Source organism: Haliotis rubra, unplaced genomic scaffold (genome assembly GCF_003918875.1).
Source record: "Haliotis rubra isolate DU_JTF1 unplaced genomic scaffold, ASM391887v1 Scf1359, whole genome shotgun sequence".
Taxonomy (NCBI): domain Eukaryota; kingdom Metazoa; phylum Mollusca; class Gastropoda; order Lepetellida; family Haliotidae; genus Haliotis; species Haliotis rubra.
Window position 1 is genome coordinate 7,524 of NW_025765291.1, and position 8,460 is coordinate 15,983.

At 39.4% G+C, this 8,460-nt stretch overlaps 1 long non-coding RNA gene across 1 annotated transcript; it reads right to left on the reverse strand.

Annotated features, from left to right (window-relative positions):
• Nucleotides 1-503: 503 nt before the first annotated feature.
• On the reverse strand, nt 504-6,487 carry LOC124268045. The gene is made up of 3 exons (XR_006896185.1): nt 6,310-6,487; nt 5,819-5,935; nt 504-1,278 (listed from the first exon to the last, which is right to left on the reverse strand). It is a non-coding gene; the product is annotated as an uncharacterized LOC124268045 (long non-coding RNA).
• Nucleotides 6,488-8,460: the final 1,973 nt, after the last annotated feature.

Below are 8,460 nucleotides of genomic sequence, written 5' to 3' on the forward strand. Positions count from 1 at the left end.
CTGCATCTCTCGGAGTGACTGTGTGGGCTACATAGCTCACTTTGTGTGCCAGCGATAAACTGCATCACTCGGAGTGACTGTGTTGGCCACATAACTGACTTTGTGTGCCAGCGATAACGCGCATCACTCGGAGAGCCTAAGTTCCGGAAAGAACTCAACAATTAAAGGTAGTAGAATCCGTAAGTTACTGAGAAGGTGTAATCCTAAATACAACATATGTTGTATTATTATTTCTAATTCGTGGTGTTTGATTTCACAAAAGTATACAAATATTCCATACAACTACGTTCCCAGATACCATTCATGTCACCATATCCTGTGAACCTATTGCTTCCTCTGGGTCATGTGTACGGTGTGTAATCCCGTTGCTGTGAGGGATGTAAAACATAGCTCACCTGTCACTTTATCATTTTCATTATCAATGTATTTCTTGTGAATACTCGTGTCTGGACCTGACAAACCAGTGATGGAAATCATGAGCATCGATCTAATTTGGATGCGATGACATGTGTCAACCAAGTCAGCGGGCCTGATCACCGCGCAAGTTAGTCGCATCTCACGACAAGTATGGGTTCCTGGGCCCTGATTCACAAAGCGCTCGTAACTTTACGACCTGTCGTAAATCCATAGTTTAAAATAGGCTTACGTATGTCGTAGTGCTACGAACGCTTTGTGGATAGGGTCCCTGAAGGTCAATTCTTTCCAGGGTCTTCATGGGTTTATCATCTGTGACAAGCATTAACAAGCAACATACACGATGAAGCTATCAATCAAATATTTTGAAAGAGCTATTCAAAACGTAAATTTCAATACATTGCAAACTAACCAATTCACACTTGGCAAGTAAACTGAGCGCCAGCCCACCGTGTGTGATGGATCGAAACAAGATAAGACTTATTCCTAATGTTTTTAAGTATATTCGTAAGCCAACGTATTGTAAACATAAAATCATATGGAAAGGTTCAATATTTGTTTAAACCAATGTTGCATGGAACTACGGAGCGACAGGATCCTAAGCACAATTACGGACAACTTGATGGTATGTCTGAGAGTTCGCAACAGCATTTGCTGGGACCGCATATAGAGCTGATCTACTCAGGAAGCAGGAACCTACCGTTGCATGTTTATAATCTGCTGTAATACACAGGAAATCTTTTTCTGCAAAACATAACGACATACATGCCTCTATTGTAGTTACGTTGTAGATGATTCTGTTGTTGTACCCATTCAAGACTTTATTTTTGAATAGAGTGAAGTCCGGTCCATATGTCGAACACCCTGAAAGAAAATATATTCTGAAAATAATGACTGCCATTATTATGTATCTCAATTAGTACTTAGTACCCATAATTCTCAGATTTTGTGATGACCAAAACTGCATTTACGTCTTAAACATTCAGGACAATTTATCAAAATCACATGAAATCTCATCTGACGTTTGCTGAGGAGGTAGTACATGTTAAATGCTGGAATTTTTCTCCGCTCCAGTATTTAGGTGTATGACATTGTGGTGAGAAGCATCTACTGACTGACTGACTGACTGAGTTTGGTTTTACGACGCTTTTAGCAATATTCCAGCAACATCACGGCGGGGCACACCAGAAATGGGCTTCACACGGTGTACCCATGTGGGGATTCGAATCCGGGTCTTCGGCGTGACGAGCCAACGCTTTAACCATTAGGCTACCCCACCGACACTAGAGAAGCATCTACACAAGGACCACACCATACTGACCTGCTTTAGTAAGCTACGGTAAAACGAACTGAGAGGTACCACGCATTTTATTTTTAATAACCATAGTTCGTCATACGCATATCAATCTACATGTATAGCAAATGTTCTTGACCAAAACGAGTACGTTATATCCGTCATTTCGTTATAAGCCAGTTCGTTACAAACGTAGTTACGACCTGTCGTAACACTTTAGTTTATGATAGGCTTACGAATGTTGTAGCGCTACGAACGTATTGTGGATCGAAACCCATTACTATAACTGCTGCAACAAGGCTGATATCTAGGTCATGACATTGGTGGAACTGACGTTATATTTTAAGAACGTTTAGCCTTTAGCCATAGCATCTGATTCCAACAACGTTGATCCACCCTTTGAATGGTATGAATTTGAATGTTGTGTTATCCTGCCACGGATAAGCTCAATAGGTTTGAGGTCACAAGTGAACTATGCAGTTGAAAGGGTCCATGTTGTGTCTCCGGGACATCTGAACAGGCGACGTTTCTCCATGAGTAGAACTTCAGTTTCAAATAGTCTTGATTCGACACTGGAAGATTCCTGTATTATCGCCTCTGGGTGTCACCTGGCTCCAGCAGCATATGGTTCCAGGCCGACAAGACACTGGCATTATCCATGACATTGACACTTTGGTGGTTTAGTTAATAGATTGGATAGTTGCTAATGTTCCAGCCAGGCTTTGACAATATCACCACCCGTTCCTTCATGATGATCTCCTGTATTCTTTTCGACTCGAAAACAACATGTCAACAATCAAGTAGCCCTGCTTGCAATTGTCACGAATGATACTGATATAGTTTGACATCATAGAATATAAAACGGTGTGGATACCGCCACGTCCACCTCTTTTCGAAATCCCATCTCGTAAAGAGTTATAGTCATTGTAGTCCAGGAATCAGTAACTGTTTATTTTCAATTTCCGAATTCCACCACTACTTCTGTCTAACATTCCTTTACGTCCCGGTTTTGTTTTTGAGACGATCCCTACCTTTTGTTTTTTATGAAGTATTAAGTAGACATCTATGTATTGACAAGTGACAAGTCATTTTTGCAAATTAGGCCTCATGGCCCATAGTGGTAAGATATAAAAATCATACAGTGCTCAAGATATATTGCTATACAATGCAAGACTACTTAACATGATGTATTTCTTTTGAGTAACAGTGATATACAGACAAGTTTATCATTGGAGAATGTTATAATAATATGGTGGTATAAACAGTTCTCTACATGTCTTATAATGAGGACATAACAGAGGGACACTTTAAGGAAATTAATCTTCAATAGATCCTATAATGAGGACATAACAGTTGGTTATGATCTTTCAAACGTTTAAAACGTAGTAACTGAACATTTAATTTATGCGATGCACAACGAAATTTACAGTATACCCTTTAGAGATCCTTTGACTGAATCATCTCTAATACATACTTCTCAACTCCCAAAATAGTTTTAAGATTACCATAATTTTTCAAAAGGATGACGTTGAAATCTTGGAATGCCACATGAATAACTTCTACCTACATCTCCTAAAATGGCATCACTAGAAGTACGCCTTGAAACACAAAGACACCTGTTAAAAACGTCACTCTGTGCCTTTTCTATCAACGACCTAAAGGTATATCCCAAAATCTCCGAACCATATAATAAATAGGCCTTATTTTAGACTAAAACATACTTTGGCCATTATGAACAGGTAGCGTTGAAAACGATTTCAGTAACTTATGAACTGGAAAGCTTGCTTTTCTAGCTTGAATAGTTAAAGTGTCACACGCCTTTCTGGAAACTAATCTGGAAGACAATACTAGTCCAAGATACTTATAATATGTAACACATTTTAGTTCAACTCCAGCATAGGACCATCTTTCCAAAATCCTTAGAATTCCACCATTTCTAAATACAATTACATTAGTCTTGTCCAAATTTACTTTCAATCCTCAGTTGCAGCAGTAATTTTAAAAAGATCTAATTTTTTTGAAACCTATAACTGTGTCATCAATCAAAGCAAGATCATCTGCAAACAACAATAGTTAAAGTTCCTCTAACTGGTCATGAACAAAGAGTGAGTGAGTGAGTTAATATTTAACGTCACATCGGCAATATCTCAGCCATATCGTGACGAAAACAATTTATACAATAAAAACTGAAAACTTTTGGAAGATTAAAACCTGTCGACGATGGACAGTACAGTTACAGCTAGAGAATCACAGATATGAATGTAAAACTAGCAAGCAAAGCTAAACATTCAAATTAAAGAAGACAATACAGTATAAAACACGGGCTATAGATTGCCAACAACCGAAGGTAGATCACCATACTAGGAACCATGGGGACTTACATTACTTTTGCTACCTGCATGGACCTCATGAAGAAATATACCCCTTAAACCACTCTGTGTAAATTCTGATATTAATTCATTAATGAATAAAATAAACAAAACCGGACTTAGCATGCAACCGTGTCTAATACCAGACGTCGAAAAAATCTTCCAATAAATATTGAACATCCTCATTTATTAATCTATCGAAACATTTTTAATGAGTGATTGAGTGAGTGAGTGAGTGAGTTTAGTTTTACGCCGCACTCAGCAATATTACAGCTATATGGCAGCGGTCTGTAAATCATCGAGTCTGGACCAGATAATCCAGTATATCAACAGCATGAGCATCGATCTGCGCAACTGGGAACCGATGACATGTGTTAACAAATTCAGCGAGCCTGACCACCCGATCCCGTTAGTCGCCTCTTACGACAAGCATGGGTTACTGAAGGGCAATATTCTAACCCGGACCTTCAAGGGTACTTTTTAATCAAAGCTCCAGAGCTTGAATAGTAGATACTACACCCAATGTATGCTAATGACTGGTGTCTGTCTATTTCTTTCAATTGTAAAGAACTCGCATACATTTCTGTATATATTCACGACCCTAGGTTCCACGTCGAATAAGGAAGAATGCCATGAAGCTGTATCTCACCTGGATAGGTAGTCAGCAATTAAATATTTCAACACTACAGCCTCTGCCGATGTCAGTATTCGTATTAAAATATTTTGTGCGTAAATCCTGAGTCACACACATTGTTTACTCCACAGATATCCTTTGGCAGCGTTGTCCACGGGAGGTCATGAACATAATGACTTTGTTGTTGAATCCCACGTGCGTGTTTTGCGCCAAGAGTATAAAACACAGTCGACTGAGATTGTTAGTGGTATAACTGTTAAAGGTACACATCAAATGCCAAGAGTATCAGAAGCGGACCGAGAACGAGCTACTGGAGTGTGACAGATGAAATTCGAACAGCCATATTGCCAGAACGTTAGGCTGTATAAGACAGACCATTATCAGACTCATGAGACTAGCCGGATATCTGGCACACGTGAATTTAAACTAGGTCTCGTCTGACGACTACGGGCCATGGTTCACGCAACTCAATTGTCCAGTATTAAGTCCACCTACGACACGCTCACGTTGCTGATTTGTGAGTCGCGGCATACTCTCCTCTTTTCTTTAACTTGCAATGTTGATGCATTTTCCTGTTAAGTAATTTCTGTGTTTACAGTATAAGGCACCTTCGATCTCTAAGGTGATTACCTGACTAGCTGCACCTGAGTGCTTTTCACGCTTTTTCACGCTCCATGACCAGATTCTTCACGTCGCCACGTTCAAGTAGCCTCCATGTCATTGCCGTGCGTATGGAACATTACGAAACTAACAAGGAACCACCACACCACACACCCCTCTCAAGTATTACCAATCATGGGAATGTCAGGTTTGTAATTTTGTTGAGTATATATTAACTACATTTCAGAATAGGTGTCCTTGAAGAATGCCCATCCATTGATAATTGAGAAGGAAATTGTTGATAGTGAGTGAGTGAGTTTAGTTTTACGCCACTTTTAGCAATATTCCAGCAATATCACGACGGATGAAACGAGAAATTGGTCTCACACATTGTGCCCATGTGAGGAATCGAACCCGGGTCTTCGGTGTGACGAGCAAACGCCTTAATCATTAGGCTACAGCCCAAGAAGTATATTGTAATTGGGCATTGCACGTTTCACAACTCACCTTGGACACAGTTGCCGCTCGAGTACTCGTGCATTAGGTCACACGTACACTTCCCTTCATTACAATCGGTATCGTTAGCAGCACAGTCATCAGCGTCAGTACAGTCACCGAAATGTACTGAAATACAAACAATGGCTATTGGAAATTGAATTGCAGCCACAGGTGAAGGGAAAATATAAATTATATATATTCAGCAAAATTAACGCTTTATATGTTATATCATATATAGAAATCCTCAAAATAATGACACAACATGAATTTCCCTTCAATGCATTTTAATTGTATCTTCAGGGAGTAACTACAGGTCCAGAGTGTACTGTGACGTAACTTTAAAATAACGTCACAATGTAATGTTTACAAACGTGATGCAGCGTTGCTATGACATATATATGAAGCGTTAAAATGATTTTGTTGAAATTACATTACTTAATAAATAGATATCTTTTAAGCAATATGAGATATGTGAAAACGTCGAGCTATGACATGTATACCTGTACAACTCGGGAGACCGCAACTTATGGGGTTACTTTCAATAAGATTCTCAGAGCAATCCTTCCCACCGTGAGCCGGAGGCGGATTGGTGCAGGTTCGAGTCCGGGATACCGTAGAGGTGGCGAACTGCCCACAAGTTACCGTGCACAGTGTCGTGATCCATGCGCCCCAAGCACTCACGCCACCGTCGACTAAATTGGCAATTGAGTGAGTGAGTGAGTGAGTTAATATTTAACGTCACATCGGCAATATTTCAGCCGATATTGAAATGAAATATATGTATATTATAAAGAACCTGCCGACGAAGGACAGTAAAACAACTAAAATATCACAGATATGTATGTAAAACTAGTAATTAAATCTAAAACGTTTTAACTATAGGGGAAAACAATACAGTATAAACGTGGGCTATAAATCGCCAATAACTGAAGGTAGGTCACCATACCAGGGACCATGGGGACTTACATTATTTTTTGCTACCTGCATGGACCCTAGTTGGATTTACACCATCCCTCAGCCATTGGCGACAGAAGAGAAATCTAGCCATAAATTAAAAGCACACATATTCTACGATTAAAAAACGAGGCAAGCCTAAATTTACTCTAAATGTGTTGGAAGGCAATTGAGAAACAGAATCCTTAGTGAATCCTATTCGATAATATAAATTTTCATGACAGGTTATTCATTGCAGTGTTGGTTGGTAGATTGTTAATGTACTAATGTACAAAAATAGTACTCTCCCCTCATGCTCGACATATTTTGTATGACCAGCCCCTCGTCTCTGCATATAACCCTTCCTGTAGAAACAGTTATTATATAATTTCATTTTTTATGACCCTTCAAAGTCTTTAGACTTTCCCTCTGACCTACCTAAACCACTAATAGCTTCCAATGCTTTATATGTCAATGCTGCTGTTACAGTATATAAAGTACACACCGGGGCAGGAACTGATAACAACTTTGTGAGTGATACAGAAAGCACCACCGTTCGGGGATGGATTGGTGCAAGTTCGAGTCCGATTCCTGGTGCCTGGAGTTTGCCACATGTTCAAGTGATATGAACTGTAAAATGAACATTCAGCGCTGGTCTGGACTTGGGTCTTATGTCTTAAGTATTTGCTCTCTGAAATATACCAGTCATTTCAAGAAAATGTAAATCCGATACGAGTGTCCTTACACTACACACAAAAAGAGGTTTTTAATGGAAATATGTAATAATAGCGCTATATAAGTCTCTACAAAATGCCACATATTACACACACAAAAACGTGAAGATCCGGGTTAGAATTGGTCTTCAGCAACCCATGTTTGTAAAAATAGGGAGACTAACGGGATCAGGTGGTCAGGCCCGCTGACTTGGATGACACATGTCATCGTATCCCTATTACGTAGATCGATGCTCATGTTGTTGATCACCGGATTGTCTGGTCCAGACTCGATTATTTACAGACCGCCGTCATATAGCTGGAATACTGCTGAGCGTGGCGTCAGAGAACAAATAAATGAATGTATGCACAAAATAATAAGAAATTGAAATATGTCATACACATATCATAGGGTGTTTCTTCGTGTACGGTTGGTTCACATTTATATATTTTTCTTCATTACAAAACAAACTATGGATTAAACATCGGTTTAAATGATATTATATCACTGTTGTCCAGTTTTGCACAAATTACTTCATGTGACACACAAAAATTGGAAAGTGAAACCTATTTGTTCTAATGCTGTGAAGAGAATTTATGACATAATTACCTGGAGGACAGGATGAATATATGTTGAATCCATTTTCTGCAGTTAGGAGACAACGTCCGGGTTCGTGAGAACGATGTTGTAGGCAACGCATTTTGCTGCACTCTGGCTATACCCAAAGGCTTTGATAGTTGGAATCAAAGCACATCGAACTGCACACTGTGTTAGACTCGTAAAACTGCTGTTCGTCCACATCACTCCTGTCGTGACTCTCCTATTTTCAAACCCCACAAGAGGTGTTATATCACATGTCCCACACAAACCTAGCGCTTTACACCAAATGTTAAGAAATATAAAAATTCCCAATACTAATGTCAAGATGCCCATGACTAGAATTTGTTAACCCCCTATTCCACTCCAAAGAAGTCCTGAGTAGGATCTGAAGCGTCTGTATCTTC